The sequence below is a fragment of the Pseudopipra pipra genome, chromosome 5 (assembly GCF_036250125.1).
Source record: "Pseudopipra pipra isolate bDixPip1 chromosome 5, bDixPip1.hap1, whole genome shotgun sequence".
Classification (NCBI taxonomy): domain Eukaryota; kingdom Metazoa; phylum Chordata; class Aves; order Passeriformes; family Pipridae; genus Pseudopipra; species Pseudopipra pipra.
In genome coordinates this window covers 22187021-22205448 of record NC_087553.1, presented here as the reverse complement: position 1 = coordinate 22205448, position 18428 = coordinate 22187021, and the positions used below count along the sequence as shown (strand labels likewise).

The window sequence follows — 18428 nt, the reverse complement described above, 5'->3', positions numbered from 1 at the left end:
GTTGTTTAGCAGCTTAGAATTTTACCTGCTGTTAAGAGGATTCTGGCTGTCCATCTAATCACATTCTGTTTTGCTAAGGAGACTTCTTGCTAGTAGCAATGGTGGAATCGTAAGTATCTTATTCAATAAGCCCAAGTCTTTAGTGAAAACACTCAACTGCCTTGCATTCCTTAAGCATGGATCTGTAACACCATAAGTACATATACTCGTATGTACACTCGTATACAAGGTATCAGTACTATAGTTTGAAACAGCTACCTTTTTTTATCTGGATGCCCTTTCAAAAGGAACAAATATGAAAAGAGTTCCAAGAAGGGGAAAAATTTACTTACTCAAAACATAAAGTAATTATCTTTTCATAGTTACAAAGTTTAAATTAGAACATGAAGGCACAGCACTGATTTTGAGCTGCATGTTTTTGAGCTGTGGAGGTAGAATGAAGTATTCAGATTTTAGCATTTGGAGTTGGTGGCAATAAGTATGACTTATCAGACTGTTCTGAACAGCACCCTGAAACAAGGAAAAAACAAGATTTAGCAAATTGCTGTACTAATTAAGGGGTAAGCTCCATATTGTAGAATCTTGAATACAAAAAGGTTTCAGAAGAGATGGAAAAGGGAAAAAATGATCCTTGAGAAAAATACTTTGTTTCTAACTGGTTTCATTTTTTTGTGGTTCTTCTACATGAAGCCATAAGCTGATATTAACCTAATTAGCCAGAGATCTCCCTTCTGTTCTTTATAGCTTCATAGCAAGGGGGAGGTTTGTTCTTATAAATCTTGTACATGTCTATGTTACATGTGCTTTTCTGCAAATTGTAGGGCTTTTAATTAGCCTCTCAGCTGGGGAAGACAGACCTCTCAGTGTTTTCCTTCTTGTCATTTGGGTACCGTCCAATCTAGTTCAGTAAATAATAACCAAGAGAGCTTACTTCAGTTATCCCCAACTTGCTGATTTACAGGCAAAGCACTGTGCAAATAGGAGGCTAAAGAGCAAACTCTTGTTTTGTCCCTCTGTCTTCACACAACCTTAATTTTTATACAATCGGTGACCTAAATTAACACTTGGCTGTTTTGCATGTAACCCATAGGATTTAGGTTGAGGACAGCTTTCACACTGGATGGAAGTACTGATGCATATATACATCTTTCCAGGTTTGCCACTCTTGTTCAGGGCTCATACTGCATACCAAGCAATTTCCCTTATTTCAGTAGCCAAAAAACACAATATGTAGTGCTCAGCATAGGTGAATGTGATAGACACTGCCAGAGGAGAGCAAAGAGCTGTAAATATAAATGGAGTTTTAAAAAGCCAGGTATGATGCTGGCTCATATCCAGATCATTCTGCAAGTTTTAGCAAAGAAGACAGAGGAGCTGTTTACAGACAGCTGTAGGAGCTCATCTCATTTGTTTCCTACATAGCCTCTAGAGAGGATTTAATGATTGGTTTGGGTTCATGTATTTCACCTGTACTCTTGGGAGCTATATTATGCTGGCTGGTGTTAAGAAAACATAGAGCTGAGGCTAGAATGTTTACTAGGAAGTCTGTCTTTCTCTGAAGTCATCTATGAATCCACTGTTACAGTATATATTATGTTTCACTTTAAATGACCCTCCATAGTTCTTTTTTAAACATGTAATCAATACCATTTCCTGACATTTGAAAGGATTTAGACTGAACAATAGCATGAGAATTTTCTGCTTAGCTTTTGTTCACCAATGTTCAATTGTTTTGGAACACATTTTAGTTGCTACAAAAAACATTTTATTTCATATTTGTTTTTTTCTCATTGAATATGTATGAGCTTCCAGCCTCTTCCTTCTAATGCACCAGGAGCTGGCATGTTAGCTTAAGCCCTTAAGTCCTGGGAAAAATCCTGCTTCTACTCCTGTTTCCACTCAAACAGTGGAAGGGAGCACCTAATATTAGATCCTCCATAAATAGTATGGATGCTTTTTTGTTTTCAAGTAGCTATTTAGAATTGGGGCTACAGTTTCCACTAGTGTATTAGTTTTTTAAAAGGCAGAATTTGGAGACTAAAATGTTTGGCAATGTTTCTTAAAATATCCTGCAGTTCTTAAAAATGCATGCTGTTTAGCTTAGAGTTAGAGCAACCAGTGTCCTGAAAGGAGGTGTAGAAAATTAGGCTCAGCTGTGGCTGTTGTTTTCTCTCAAGTTATAGAGGAAAACTGGAGGCTTCACTGCAAGAAAGGGAAGACAAGGTACCTCTGATTATATCATAATTTCTAGGGCCAGCAAACCAAGATATCTACTTTGCTGCTGTGAATTAAGCATGTCAGATGTTCCTTTTAAAATTTAGGGAAGACTTTTTTTTCCTTTTGCAAGGTGACACAGCTGTTCATGTTCATGTTGCACCAGGAAGAGCCTTTGTTCATTCTCTCCCTAAAAGCAGGTGCTGCTGAACTAACAGCAGCCTGCTTGGAAGAGGGATGGAGCACAGAAAAGAATGGCCAAGGAAAGGTGTATCTTTGTTTGAGGCACGTGATAAGAGATGGGGTAGAAGGGGGAGAGACTTGACTTTGGAGCTGAGCCAAGATAACATTTCCAGGAAAAGGGTCAGACACAACTGAGATGGGAGCTTGCTGGATATATTTCTTTAAACCAATTAGTTTGAGGATTTTAGCAGCCAGTTCTACCAAGATGATCGTTCACCTCCCCCAACATAACTTGGCCTGTCTCCTTGCCAATAACCACAAGGGAGATAGGTTGGTGCTTAAAAGCTCTCCCTCAACTTGCAAGCTGTTCAGATAGTGAAGTCTCTCCCATTAACTAATCTTGCAACATGCAGTTAGTAGTCAGCAGTAAGCATCCTTGAAGTATGGGCAGCTAATAATGGTGGCAGTAATTGAGCTATTCCATGGCTACAGACTTCATTCTTGTTCTACTCAGTATGGCCCACTGTAGTGGGTTTGTGTAGTTAAATAACTCTTCCAAATTTATGTGGTCACATACGGCTGTGACTACAAACTAGATGGTTACTTGGCAATGTAGATTCACTTTATGGTGATCACTTTAGTCATGTTATTCAGCTTGGATCCTAATGCAGTAGATGTATCTATTACAGCAATGCATCCCAAAAAATAACTGGAAACCTAAAATTGTCTTCTTTGAACATTAAAAGAGAAAAACACACCTGTGAAACATTTGTCTAAAAGGCACATTACAGCTGTGACTTGCACATATCAGGCTGCAGGATATTGTGATTTTTTCAGTTCAGTCTTACATGAAGAAACTCTAAAACAAACTGTTGAAGATGTGCAGCATGAGAACTGGCTTCTGCACTTCATTATTTAACATGAAATCTCATGTCAGTTCACTCACAAGGAGGTATAAGCATTAAACCCATTGTGATCCGCATTGTACCAGAGCAGAAGGAACAGCTGATAAAGCAGTACCCATGTGTGATGGGTGGAATACAGATGAGGTAGGTTTGCTTTCCCAGATGTTGCCTGACAGACTGATGACAACATGACGTGGGCTGAAGAAAGCAGAAGGGAGAATGGGCAGTTGCCTGCTCTGCTGTGAGTAAATCTTGATGGCCCAGATAAACATAGTCTCTTCATCACTGATAAAGCAGAAAAGCCATCTCCTTTAAATAGTTTAGCCCACAAATGTGCTGCATTTTTTGATTTACGAACTTAAGGGGATGGTGAATGGGTTTTTGTAGTAGACGAGCATTTGACCTTAAAATGAAATGTGTGTAAAGCTCCATACTTTGCTGCATATGTGGACAGTATTCCAGCTTTTGCTGTTCCTGGATACAGAAGTCCACAAATCTGACTACCAGTGCTACATTAGGTGATTTCATTTCAGAAATGTTGTAGTCTGCACAGTCAGTCAAAAACAGTGGTCTGATCCAGAGAGCAAAACCAAGCTGGGACAATGCATAGCATAATGATCACATAACTTTAGGCCTTTATTTAATTATGAGATGAGTCATTTCTTAGCCACTTCCATCTGAACTGTGAAGGCAGTTCACTAGGTCAGTCGTTGACATCATTTGGATAGATAGATGGGCAAGGGCTGTGAGATCTAAGCAGAAAAATAAAGTTTAATTCTTTATTTATAATCATAGTGTAGCTGAGTCTCAGAGCTGTGCTTGTGTGCACTCCCAATGTGCTTAAATTCCCAGAGTGGTCCAGGAACTCCCAGGCTTGTCGTCTGCATAGCTGAGATAAAGGGCTGGTTTGAGACAGCAGACCAAGTTGAAACTAGGTGATTGATTGGACTGCTGGCCATCTGCACAAGAAGTATTTGACAGCTTGTTACAAGAGCTATCCCAGTGGGAATTTCAGACAGTTCTTGAGATTTCCCAGGCAGACCCTGCTGTGCCTAGACCGATTTGTATGCTTAAGCATGTCGATTAACATCCTGGGTGAAGATTCTGGTTGTCCCGGATACTCACAGACAGTTCCTGCAGCAAAGGTAATCAATTGTATAAGGGTAAGACAATCAATAGAAACAGTTCTTGCATGTGTAGAAATGATCATGTAGGACAATCTTTTGTACATGCTTAAGATAGGAAATGTTTTGTATATAGGTTAAGGTAATCTATATCAATGCATTGTGCATGTCTTGCAGTGGTCACGTAGGACCACATGCCAGCTGGATTACAAAACTTAGACAGAAACATGTTTTAGGGAGTCTCACTCAATCCAACTGAGATGACCCTGCAAGGACCCTTACTACAGAGATTCTCTTTACCATCCAGACAGCAACCAAGTGTCCTTTCTAGCACATTGTCTTGCCAATACAAGAATTATTCTAAGTCAGTATCCTGTTAGCTGTTTTATAATATTCTCTATGTGTAAATGCCTTTGCAGCAAATAAAACTAAATGCATCTCAAATGCCATGAAATCTTTGGCTACCAGTAGAAGCTTTTCCAATGAATGATGGCATAGATAGGGCTGTATGTATCGTACATTGCCATATACCAATTTTGGAACCATGGTCAAGCAAATACTTCCAACAGAATGGCAGATACCACCTGCTGAACATGGGAGAGAGGGACCTCATTGGCAATTGGGAAGATGTGAGAGTATTTGATAAACAGATTATTAGCTTGATGTTTTTCACACTAGCTGCATAGGGTGACAACAATAGTGTTGATAAAGCCTTGAACAACAGAACTGACCGGCATTCTCCTGCATTCCATCATCTTCCTGGTCAAGCAGTTGCACTGGATATTGCAGAAGTAGGCATCCATAACAATTTATTTCAGGATAATGGCGACTAACCCCTAACTATCACAGGTTTTAACAGTTAGACTGTATTTGTGTTGCACCGCTTGCAGATTATATATTGCTTAAGGGCAGTGCATGTTTATTTATCTGTTAAGTAGTTCACTGTATGCCTCAGAGGCAAACATACAAAGTTATAAAGCAGAAGTACATTACTTTCCTTCCTTTCTTTTCCACTTCATATGCAAGATCTAATTGCTATTAATGCAATACAGAATGAGAAACACAGCATCTGTTAATGTTTACATTCATTTACACGGTGGTAAGTATTCAATTAAAGTGTTTCTACAGCACTGAGGTGTTGATCAAATACTGTTACAAGTTACAGTGGGCTTGGAATGCTCCTGTATTTCATTGGTCTTTCTGTAAACTGGCCTAGTGCACATCAGTGAAATAATAGGCATACATTGCTGTTTCTTCCTGCCTTTTCCCTTTCTCTTTAATTTTTTTTTAATATGCAAATTTAAGATTTTGAAAACCAAAGTCTATAATCAAAACATTGTACAGATTTTTATAACTTGCATGGCTTAGTTTTAGATTTGAATTTCCACATTATAATTGAGACTTTGTGTATTTGCTAATGAACATACTGAATACCAGAGACACGAAGTTTCAGGTGATAAAATATGCTTGTGGTTGTGACACAATGATACCATGTTAAGAACAGGGTCTTTTATCCATAGTTTTAAATACACAACTGGACATTAACAGACCAGGTTTTGTAAGCCAAGATATTTTCCTTTAGACTGTTTGGAAGGAAATGAGTATCTACCAAGAAACAGATAGCAATTCAAAGTCCCCAGCACAGTGGAACCTTTGTGAACTGGTCAGAATCTATCCATGCAGAGTGAGTAGCCTAAGCCGAACTTCCTCTGCCCTCCCAGTCCCTCTTCTGCACAAAAAAAGAGAAAAGCCATGCAACATTAACAGACTATTATTTAAATGTGTTTTCTGTTATTATTCAGACCTAGAATATGAAGAAAGCAATTTTACATAAAATCAAACTGGTTCTTAGAATTCTGGCTATTCTGAACAGGTAGTCATGAAAGAATGCTGTGGAAACCGGTGGGGCTGGTCAGAAATTGGTCATAGTGCCATTTCTGGCTTCTAGCAGTTGTCATCTGCTTAGTGACATCTAGCTTTCATGAGCAGCATCACCTCTAACTTTGTGGAAGGAGGCAAGATACCAAATGTGGAGTAGCTTTTTGCAGATTCTTATGTCATTTCTCTTTGGATTTACAAATGTTATCAGTTAATTTGAAATTTGGAACTGTAAGAGTTTGGTATACTGGGATGAAGCCCGATGTGATGCAAGAAGGCACAGTACTTCTGGGCCTCTTTCAAGGGTCCCAGTCTGCCTACTGTGTTGTGCAGTGCTTCTGCTACTCCAAAAGAAAGCCTCATGCCTACCTTTGTAAACCTCTTATATTTTCCTGCTGTTGCTGGTGCTTTGAAAAAACATTGAAGTTCTTGGTTAGTTTTATAACTTATTTCTAATTGTTGTAGGCTTCTCTGTAGCTCCACCTTTTTCTCGCTTCTGGGGAAAGGCAGTACTGTTGTTCTGTATTCCCTCCACCAGGAAGCCAGCATAGCTGCTCTTTGTAACATATGTGAAGTGACAAATAAGGAGCCAACTCCCTTCCACTTACATCACCCACATTTGTATCATAGTAGCTGACTGTGACATTTCAATAGCAAGGATTTCTGTTTGGCATTCAGCTTCTTAAACATTGCTCATTGCAGTAACATGTGCTGCACCTCCAGGGAAGGCAATTTTAGCAGAGAATGAGAAAAACATGAATAACTGCACATGAGATTTTGCAAAAATTATTCATTTGACAAAAATTAAAAAAGGTGCCTTGGAAAAAAAAGAAAAAAAGGCACAGTGTCTCGAACCAACTGCTGCAACTATTATTTGTCCTATGCATCCCCATTACATGAATATCCCTGTTTTCTTAGAACGTTATCATCCATCCATGAGAAATAAAAAAATTTTGCTGTCCTAACCTTGGACATGCAAAAATTGTTTTAACACTTTGATCTGCATGAGGGGTGTGGGTTGTATATCCCTTGTACTTGCTGGAGAGAGTTTATGGTCATCCTGTGCTCCACCGCAATTTTTTTTCTTGGTACTAGAGATAAAAAGCTGGGAAGATATATAATGACTAGATCTTAGATGGTCTTAGATCTTAATGGCTTTTCACTTGCTCACAAGGACACCTCCCTGTCAAAGGGCATTCGATTACTGATAGAAGAATAGCAGTGACTGTTCAGGGCATTCCTAGTCAGGTTCAGTATTGATGTGAGAATCTTCCCAGAACATTTAGTGATTCTTGCTTTTAGATTTATGAAGAACTGACCTATATGTATTTCTGTGTCTGATTGATAAGCTGAAAAAAGATAGCAGGCTAAAAGGACTCCAAGAATATTCTTGATTCACCACCAGGGAGCTGAAAATGTTAGAATTCATAATTTGTAAAGTACTTGGTGTTGTCTTGTTTCTGAGAAACAAGTGAGATTCAGGGAAGTGTTGCACAGAAGTTCAGATGTGAGCTACTTCCCGTGGAGCGGTTCAGCAGGCAGTGTAGGCACAAAGTATTCTGAAGAACTAGGGCTGAAATAGTCATTCTTGTGGTGAAAAATGATGTTCATCTTATCTAGGCACACCTTTTTGTATGACTCTTTTTCTTAGCACTGGATGGAAATGACAAGCCGTGCTGTGTGCCTGACATAGCACAAGAACACATTGAAGTCAGTCTTCTGATAGGTCTTCATAAACCATCTCAGTCTGGGTAAGGGTGTTCAGGCTGATTCAGACTTTGAGTACTTGCTTCAAAGGGGAGATATCTGATAACATTATTAATGAGATGCCATTGGTGGTACCTCTTCTTGAGTCAACTTGATGTGAGAACATTTAAATTTCTAAATTGGGAAATTTCCTTTCTCTCAGTGGAGATACCACTTTGCAGATCAAACTGACTTAATCCTGCAAAAGTTTCATTCTTTGAGTTTAAGTTGATGGTGTCTAGGTCTCACCCTTTCAGAAACAAAGATGAAAACTGAGTAGTGTTTTGATCACTGATAGTTTTTCCAAATACTCCTCCATTATTTCAGGTTTGACTGCTTTCACAGCTGAGTGGATTCCACAGTTTTTAGCTGATACAGGTGAAAGCCTATAAAATAGCTCCATCTGTATTGTTTTAATCAGGCATTTAGGATCTGTATTCACCTGGAATTATGGTGACACTGATGGTCTTAGCCCTTACATCAGATGTTTCAAGAAGTGTAAGAGATACACACCTGCTACACGGACACTTCCTCTAAACACTGCTCATGCAAATTAACCGTTTTCTGGAGTATTTGACAATATTTAACTAGAACCTAGGCAATAAGCTAGAGACATGTCATGATCTTAAAGTTCAGTATTTCTTGCTTTGAAGGAGCCCAGCTTTCCAAATAATGTCTTTATTTTCTTTTGATTGTTTCTCTAGTTAGTGCTGCATTGTTTGAGAGACATCTTAGCTTTCTAATAACAAAGAAAAAGAACACTTCCCCCCCACCAGTCACATTCACTGCTTCTTATACTAGGTTATTGTTAGTTTTGCTTGTTCGTAATTGTAATACATTTTATCCTTTATTATGCTTTTTATTCCAGATGTGTTCCTGGAGCTTTTTAGTCCCCAGGAGTTTTGATCTATTGTAATACTTACCATTGGAGAAAAGAACACTGCTTCGCGTAATTTTTGTTCTGTTGAAGAAATAATTGGGATATAAGAAATTCCATTCACCTGGCCTCCAACCCTGCAGGATGGAGGATGATTTATTTTCCTGCAAATTCTTTGCTTTTTCTGAAAATAAGAGAACTAATAGTTCTTTATGGGATATAGCATTTATTCCACTAGCTGGATGTGTGTTCCACTCACTAATGGCCTCTTTTTTGGTACAGTATTTTCAGCTGTTGAAGTTTTACCATTCTTTCTTACTTTTAAGACAGAAAAAGTAAGAGCTTAGGTCTGGAGAGAGTTGATTTTACTGGTGAGGTGCTGGATTGTGGGTAGAGATTTTCTTCGGAATAGAAGAATTAATCCTTTTTCTCATATATATTTGCTGTGTTTTGACTTCCTGTTACTATGTCAGAGACCTAATGGAAGCTGCGTTCCCCACATAGTTTCCACAAATCATCCTAGGACATCAGGAAAAGGTTTTTCACTGAGAGGGAAGTTGGTCACTGGAACCAACTTGGTGGCTCCCCAGGGTCACACCACCAAGATCTTGAACTCAGGTCATGAGACCAAGCCTGACAGAATTTAAGAAACATTTGGATGACCCTCTTAGTCATATGGTTTAGTTTTAGATCGTCCTCTATGGAGCAGGGAGTTGGACAATGATCCTTATGGGTCATTCCAAATTGAGATATCCTATGGTTCTTTCTAATGCAACTGTGGCTGTTGCACTGAAGTACATATGGTTTTGTATGGGTACAAACAGGACAAGATGTTTCAGTCTTAAACAGGTGAGAAGTCATTCCGTCAGTATTTTTGGGGTTTCGTTGGGGATTTTCGTGCACATGATAACTGATATTTTAGACCTTCAGTTTCCTGCCAGGCTTTACTCAGTTAGCAACAGGCACCATAACTGTTCTGCAGCCTTCTTTCGTCATCCTTAAAAAACGACTCTTGCACAAATTTTCCAGTAGGGAAAAAAATCCCATTTCAGATAAATTTTCATCACTGAGCTGAGGCTGTTTCTGTTCAGCATAATGTGTTTATGCACGATATGGTGTTGCTTTTTATTCTGAACAGTGAGTCTTGATGACACCTGTTTAATATCCTGACATCATGCAAAATACAGATTGGATGCCTCTGGACTTTGATCCCAAGAGCTGCATGGAAATTTGCTAGAACATATAATGGCTGCAGCTAATGTGCATGTATTTGCATAGTTAATAAAGTTAAAAAGCTGACAATGATAGTATTTTCATGGATTTGTATCTTCCCTGATGGATTAGTACAAAAAGCTTGTTGATTGAGTTCACTAGCAATTAAAGTGGGCAATTGATCTTTCTTATCTTTCCAAACAGATGAAGTGAGAAGGGCAGCCACAAGTTACTTTTCACCACTGGGCAAATTCTGGCAGGATCTACCTGTCAGTCAGCTTTTAGCAGAAAGCTCTGGCTTCCTGCCATTTTATCTAGACCAGCCTGTGTGTGTGTTTTCACTCATTCACTGACAGGAAGGAAAAAAAAAAAAAGGTGGTTTTATCTTATCTTCTAGGGAAGGCTTGAGCTTTTGCCTCTTCTAGAGAGGTAGGACTGGGAGGCTGGTGTCTGCCTGGTTATCACTGACCTCTCTTAGGATGGTCTGACTCTTGTAGGTCCTCCACCCTTGACCACCGCACTGGAAACAGTGTAGTTGAGGCCAAAGACCCCAAAGTAACAAGAAACAGCACTAACTGAGACTGGCCACACTCTTGTGTTCTGCAGTCTCGTCTTGCAAAAATGAATAGAGAAAAACAAAGAGGGCATTCAGGATTTTGGAGATAGCAAGAAACAGTGGAGAAAATTTAGAATTTCTCAAATCAGAGAGTAAAGAAAAAGACTCAAATGGGAACTGGCTGTTTGAGTTTGAGGGGGCTAAGCAAGGTGGGAGGAAAGCCAGCCAAATACTTAAGGGGAGGGAGATAATCCTCAAAGATTCCAGTAAGTGAATTATCTTTTGGCTATTCCTTTTCCGAAAAAAAGGTTTGGCTGAATGTCTTGTTACCTAAATGGCAGAAACAAAAAAAAACAAACATCAATTTTACTTTATATAACAGTCTGCAGTTTCATCCATATAAAGCACGTTGGTTCCAAACATGGAGCATGGATGAGCTCTTGGCACCCTCAGTTAATTTTGTTGTTAAGGAAGTTGTTTTGAAGAAGCATCCTTAAATCAGGTTTTTCCCACTTGTCTGCCCTCTTTGTGCATGTGTGTATTAGTGAGAGACTTGGAAAGAAAGAAACAAAAAAAGAAGAAAAACAATACTCAGCATCAGTCAGACTGTGTTATGGACTTTGCTACAGAGATGAGAATTAATTTGCAGTTATTCTCCTTTGCTGATGCTGATGCTGATTTGGGAGGTTTTGTTTGTTCTGCATTTTTAATATCTAATCTTCCTTTCCAGTTGTGGCTTGCTCCATGGTTTCTGCATTTGCTCTACATTATCGAGGAACCAGAGGTTCAGATAATCATCCATTTCTATCTCAACCTTTTTGCTCACTGGTATTTGTATCCAAACTTGTTGCACGTATGTGTGGAAGATACCATCTGTTTCTTAAAGTGAAAGATGAGGCAGAATTCTATTAAAGTCACCAGTGCTTCTGTGATGAGTAAGAACAACAGCAGCAAAGGCCAGCAGAAATAGAAAAATAATTTTAGCAAAAATGTATAAATTCCCGTCTCCTTACAGTTGTTTCTTATTGTGAGTTATTATTATTATTTCCTAAAATACTCAGGCACCAGAAATTCTGAATCTAGAAAACTTAACCAGCTTTGCTGGATTTCTGGTTTCCTTGACAACCATTCATATAAATAGTAAGGACTTGTTATGGGGGGGAATATCAGTATAATTGAAACCTGTGAATCACCCGGGAAAAAGCTAAATTCAAAGTTGAAGTTACAAGTTATGCAGCAAACATTAACAGAAGAGACTGTTTTCATTTAAATAAAGCACTTCTGTTAATGTTTGCTGGATACCTGCTAGGATGGAGCAAAGGTAATGATTTTCCCAAGGTGAGATGCCAGAAGATTCCATTTGGCTCTCCTCCTGAGGAAACTATTACAGGTGACAGTCACCTTCTTCTTCTCTTTGGTGACTTGGAATTTCTCTCTCTCTCGCTTCAGATTTTTCTTTTATTATTATTATCTTTAAAAAAGAAACACAGCTAGAGACAAGCATGAATGTTATACTCGTATTTAAAAGTTAACCTGCTATTCCCCTCCTTTTAACCTGCTATTTTCCTCTTTTCTCAATGATTCAGTTAACCCAGCCTCAGCAACAATATATTGATATTGCTCTCCTGGAAGCAAGATAGTGAGAAAGTCCCTGCCTGGAGTTTAAACACTGGGGGAGGTATAGTCAATGTGAAATGGGGAGGACTATCCTAGAACTAATCCTGATCTCTGCTAGTGCTGCTGGAATTGTGACTCAGGTTTCAGGAATGTGGGGAAAGGTGTGGCAAATATTTACAGCAGATGAAGATTCACACAGATGAATCTGTGAAAAACAGTGATGAGAAAAACTGTCCATCAAGAAAACTGCCTTGTACCAGCAAATCGATGTTGTTTGTTTACCCCCTCTTTTTGGGCTTTGTGTTGCAAAAAAACCCTTAGTTATATGATAGCCATTAAAGTGGTGGCAGTATTTTCCTCCAGTTTAGAAACAAAATGAAAGACTTAAATAAAGGTCTTATGATTTAAAAAAACAATATCTTGCTACTTCTGGTGTTTGTAGTAGCAGCAAAGCACTAAGCAAGTAATGAAAAAGCTGTGAGAACAAGTTATCAGCTGTGTCTAGAAAGTTATTTATCCAATCTGAGGAAATAACAGTCTTTATTGTTATCTGATTCACACATCAGAATTTCCAGGGTTGTTTCCCACGCCTGGGACATGAATTTGGCTGGTTTTCCTTCACAGAGATCCCTCCTGCTCTATGTTCTTTCATCATGTAGATTGCACTGGTTTTCAGATCAGGGTCAGATACAATTCAGAACAATTCAGCTACGATTTGTGCAGATTTACAACATTCTTCATGATTTTGCTGTGGCCTGGAAGTTTTGGTTTGTTTGCCTTTTTATAAGATTTTGAAGTTAGTTTATCACCTGACTAATATAATCTTCAGGAAGATAGTGCCTGTGTTGAAGAAAATAGATGATGAATATTTTTGGATACTCGCATTTCCATCAAGTCATTCATTACAAAGCCTAATTAACATTTTTGTCTATTTTAATCAGTATATTCTAGATGCCAGATACTTTTAATGGCAAAACCTGGCATGTCAGCTCTCAGGAGGCAAAATCTACAGACTGCCTTTTCAACATCCTCCAGGCTCTTCTGTTTTCTGGCTTCTATTTGCTGCTGGCTGTTTCCTTCCCCAGCACAGGGAATCTGCAGTTTGGGTGGTGGTGGGTTTGGTTCTACTTGATCCCATTTATTAACCCATCTCTGAGAGGGGTGGGGGTGCATGCAAGTGGCACCTTCTGCCTTCAGGCTTGCTGTTTCCCAGCCTGGTGCTTCAACCCAGCCATCTGACCTACAGGCTCTTGCAAGATACTGGCCTTAGTGGTGCTTTTGTAAAGTTAGCTGAGCAACAAGGCTGTATTTTATTTGGAGTGGGGATGGGGATACTATGTCATAGCTGTGGATTATTTTGATTGATTTTTTTTCCAAGCATATCTAGGAAGATGCAGTGAACGTAGTGACAAAACCAATATATTTTTGAAGGTTGCATATTTCCAGAGTAAAGTGTTTAAGGACATGCTGCCAAGCAAAACGTTTCATCAGCCAAAATTCCATCTTACCACACTGAGCAAATGTGACCCAAATTAAACTGGTAGATAGCCGGGTCCAAAGAAACAGAAGTCATAAAGAAACTGTGACACTCTGCAGCAGGATGTTGCTGAAAACCTATAGGACTTCAAAAACCAACCTAATTCATGAATGAGAAATCCACCAAAAGTTATTAATCAAAAAAATACCACCTATTGCTCCAAAATCTGTTGCAAATTGCTGCAGGGTGGGAGTATATATGGGGGCAGTATTGCTGTAGAATTTCCCTGGGTTTATATTCTTCAGTAGGCACCTACCACCAGCCACTATCAGATGCCAGCTACTGAGCTCAATGGACTCTTGATCTGACAGGATACAGGCACCTTAAGTTGTTTGTCCTTCCATGTTGGTCACTGTCATTCTGTTCATGTTGGAAGCAACATAACAAATTTGTTATCAAATTTGCTTTCTGCTAAGTCTACAAGTCTCTATCCCTTCCAATGAGGCTCAAGTGGCCTGCCCTTGTATAGTTATTTAACTTACTGTGGAGAGTCAGTACTCACCTGGGAAGCCTGGGCAAGTTTCCTCATCATTTATTTGTGGGGGGAAAAAGCATATTAAAATTTAAAAAAGAATAATCACACAATTCCCTAAAGAAGTACAGTATGACAGTTAAAGTCTGGCTGAATATATTTGTCATTACTTACTATAAGAGTTGTGCGTTGTGATCAAATGTGGAGGCAGCCAAACTCAAGTGTTTTTAAAAATAGAAATACCTAAATACATAGTCACTATACAATTTGTTCACAAGCAGGGAAAGAGCCACCATTTTCCCTTCTCTCAATCACAGAAACAGGGAAACAATTTGAAGCTGTATGTCTATATCAGACTTCTCTCTTAAAAATGGCACTTCTGCTAACTCTAATGAAAATGTATACAGTGGTAGCAACTGTGAGAAAGCTGAGTTAGGTTGTGTACAACAAGTTTTAGTCAGTGTTTTAGTCAGCTTTTCCCAGTGATAGAGCCCAGTTAGGGAAGACAACTTGCTGGTAAAGCATCCCTGAACATCAAGGCTGTTGCTTCCATTTTTCTGGTGTTTACCAGAGTGATCAGTTATGTACTGCATGCAGACTCATGGGCATGTAATTTTTATATTAAAATAATTTAGATAATTTAGTGTATTTTCAGGCTTCAATTAGAGAAAGAATAAAGATGGTTCTGATGAAAGACCTTTAGTAAGTAGATGCTATTTCACTTAACTTACTTAAAAGAATCACTGTCAGCACCAGCTAAATGCCGTTCTTTACTCTTCTGTCATGAACAAAAATCCAGACCTTGAGAGCTAGAGATCCAGGGTGTGCTGTTTCTGCTGAACTGAGAATTATGGCAAAGTATGTCACACTATTTTGTTTCTCTTTCTTCTTTTACTAACTCTATTTTTTTTCTCTTCCTGATGTATCTTCTAGGAATATTTGTTCTCTGAAGGCAACTCTGATCTAGCTTGTAAAGCAGATGATTCACAAACATGGCATATATGGGCCATTTTAACTATGCCAGAGAAAAAATATATATTAAGACTTACAGAAAGTATTTAGACAATATTGAGAAAAGTGACTAAACGTTACCAATTATGTCAGAGTGGACAGCTTAAAGGTTGCAGAATTTTCCAAGAGTTTTGCAATTATTTTTTTAAGAGTTAGGCCACCATAATTATCTTAAACTGGCACTTCTTAACAACTGTTGTGGTTTAGGAATGGTGCTCCCCTATTTAATACCCCCACCAAGACTCTACCAAACCACTCATCGCTTGCTCACTCCCCTCTTCCCCTCTCTCTTCCCACTCTGGTGGGATGGAGTTGAGAATTGGAGGAACTAAAGGTAAAGATCATGGTTGAGGTAAGAACAGTTTACTAGAAACAGCAATGAGATAAGAAAATTAATAATAACAGTAACAATACTAATAACAAAAGTATACAAAAGAGAGAGTGATTCATGTGCAAAAACCCCAGACCCTGAGACAATGAACAATGGCTGACAAAGCCTCCATGTTTTTCAACTGGAAGCCACACCCTTCTTCTCAGAAGTGGGAAAAGTCCTTTTCCCCCACCCCTGGCAATGACATGAGGTGGTATAGAATACACTCCAGGTCCTGGCCTAAACTAGGACAATGACCTGTTCAAACACTGCACTCTTGTATTTCTTCTCTACTGTATGTACAGAAGACTGTATGTAGTACCCAGAGAGAGTGAGCCTTCACAGTGCTGTTGTGGAGTGTAAGGAGTTTTCCCTAGCATGAATTGGGAACTGTTACATTATTCATGAATAGCAAAGCCATGAAGAAATTATGCTGGGGACTAATTAGAATTTCTGTTTGTGTCTTAGTCAACTCGGCATCACAGGAGAGAAAACTTTAGATAAATTGAACTAATTGACAATCCAAGGTTCAATATATGCTCAAATCAAGCACGTGCTATCCAGCTGTTTTAGACTATGTGGAATAGGGACTGCTTTCTTCATTTTTAAAAGTGATCCTTTCAGACATCAGGCTTCAGGATGGCAGGCTTTTGGCTTCTGTGTGCCAGATCGGAAGGAACTGCCTGGCAAGGATCTCTTCCATTCAGTGATACATGGCAGTGGTATTGGGAATCCTGAGAGCAAAGAAGGGAACTGCACCTTGAAGGTGACTGTCTTTTCCAGCCACCTTTTACCTTCCCTGCTTGTCTCAGGCTATTCATGCAATATCTGAACCCCTGCCTTACTAGGCTTATTTGCATAAGCATATTAAGTGTTGTTTTGGAGAAATATTGTATTTGGAGTAATAAAATGAAGGATATGCCACCCAAAATTAATAACATAGGGATGGGTAAAAGCGAACATGAGTCTGTAAAATGACTAGCTCTTTTCATGTGTGAGGTATGACTGATCTAGCACAAGGATGTCAAGTGGCAGATTCAAAGCAATATGGTTTATGAAAGCAAGGTAGATACTGCTTTCTGACACCTTGATGTGATGGTCCATTCCTGAAGCCCTCCTGTGGGAGAGCTAAGACCACAAATAACTAGAGTTTTGAAGATGTGGATTTGAAATGATCTCTCTTACACACACAGAAGACATTTCTGGGGAGCACTGAGGTTTCAAAAAACCAAACAAAACTTCACACTTCAGTTTGCACTTTCTGGTTTTGCTTTGTTTTATGGTAACCTGCTTTTTCTGCCTTCCCCCTTAAAATTTTTTCTTTCTCCTTCAAGGTTTGCTCTACTTCCCTCAATCCTTTTAATGAACTTAGTAGTGGGGAAAAGCTCTGCCCTGGTACAGGAATCCTGAGAATACAGAGGAAAGTTGCATGCCATTATAAGGGGAATAGAGCAGGTCAGCTTACATCATCAGAGGCCTGTAAGAGAATGAGTTCTTTATATTGACTTTATATTCAAAAAGAAGTGTGCTCTAAGCACCTATTATTAGTCTTTCTTCAACCACGCTTCCAACTTCAAATAAATTTTAGGAACTCATTCTCTTACAGGAAGGTTTCCTTTAAGGATTTTGGAGGCAATGAGTTTTTCTGTGCAAATGCTGTTTCATATAATAAACTTTACAGTGCCAGTGAATAGATATGAAATAGTTAAATAACAGAATAAATCTCCTCAGTTTTATGAATGCACTTAGTTTCTGCCTGCTTTCTCCGAAATATGCTAGGACAAATTGTGAAATCTGTAACACTCAGGTCCTCTCTAGACAAAATACTAATTGAAATTAATGAGAGCATGACTCAAGGGAAAACTTAAAATCTGGGAATTATAATGCATGCCCTTTAAAACATTAAACAGTAGGAGTTTCAGACAGGAAAATAGAAACTTTTCAAAACCTTCTATATTACACTTTCAGAAGTGACTTTTCATACTTGAGAACTTGAGTCCCACAGAAAGAAAATTAAACACAGCTCATGGAACATCCTAATGCCAGCTATGGAGCTTGGTTTCCCAACTTATTTTAGAAGCTGTAGAAATGTTTTGTTTAGCCTGTACTGAAGAAATGAAAATGTTTGAGTTTGCCACTTCAATATGTAACAAACAAATAATGTGGCTAAAAATGTTCTGTCACTTTCTCTACTTTTGAGCAAGTCTTTGTGATCTCAGTATTTTTAAGTTAAAGATGTAAGCCTTAAAGAAACATTTGAGTGTGTAAGAAACATTTTTCTTAAAATTTTCTGTCCTATTATACCAAACGACTGCCCTTTTGAAATTTTGACCTCCAAATCTATAAAAAATATAAGGAAAAAAATTATGTTTGTTACTTCTACCTCAAGAGTCAGAAAATTCTGGGAATGGCAAACACAAAATTTTTTGTTTTGGTTGAAAATGAAAGTAAGGTACAATATACCTTCAGTTTTTAGATTAAAAATATATTTCAATTTTATCAGGATACATGAATGCCTCAGAACAAGTTGTACCGGACCAGAAAGGCTCAACTAATTTTAATTTTATTGTGTAAAGCAGTTGCCTCAGAGAACCTTTCTTTTCCCAAGGTTTCAGAAACTTTTGCGTGTTTCAGAGCTTCTGAAGTAAATTTGAAAGCAGGATTTTAGATGACTTTCCACCTCAGAGATCTTCCACTATTACAAGAAACTAGTGTCCAGGAAAAGT

General features: G+C 38.6%; 1 protein-coding gene across 8 annotated transcripts in view; it reads left to right on the top strand.

Moving 5' to 3' along the window:
* The window catches only part of LARGE1 (LARGE xylosyl- and glucuronyltransferase 1), a 293661-nt gene that overhangs the window by 153282 nt on the left and 121951 nt on the right, over positions 1-18428 (top strand). The gene's annotated exons all lie outside the window — the stretch shown is intronic.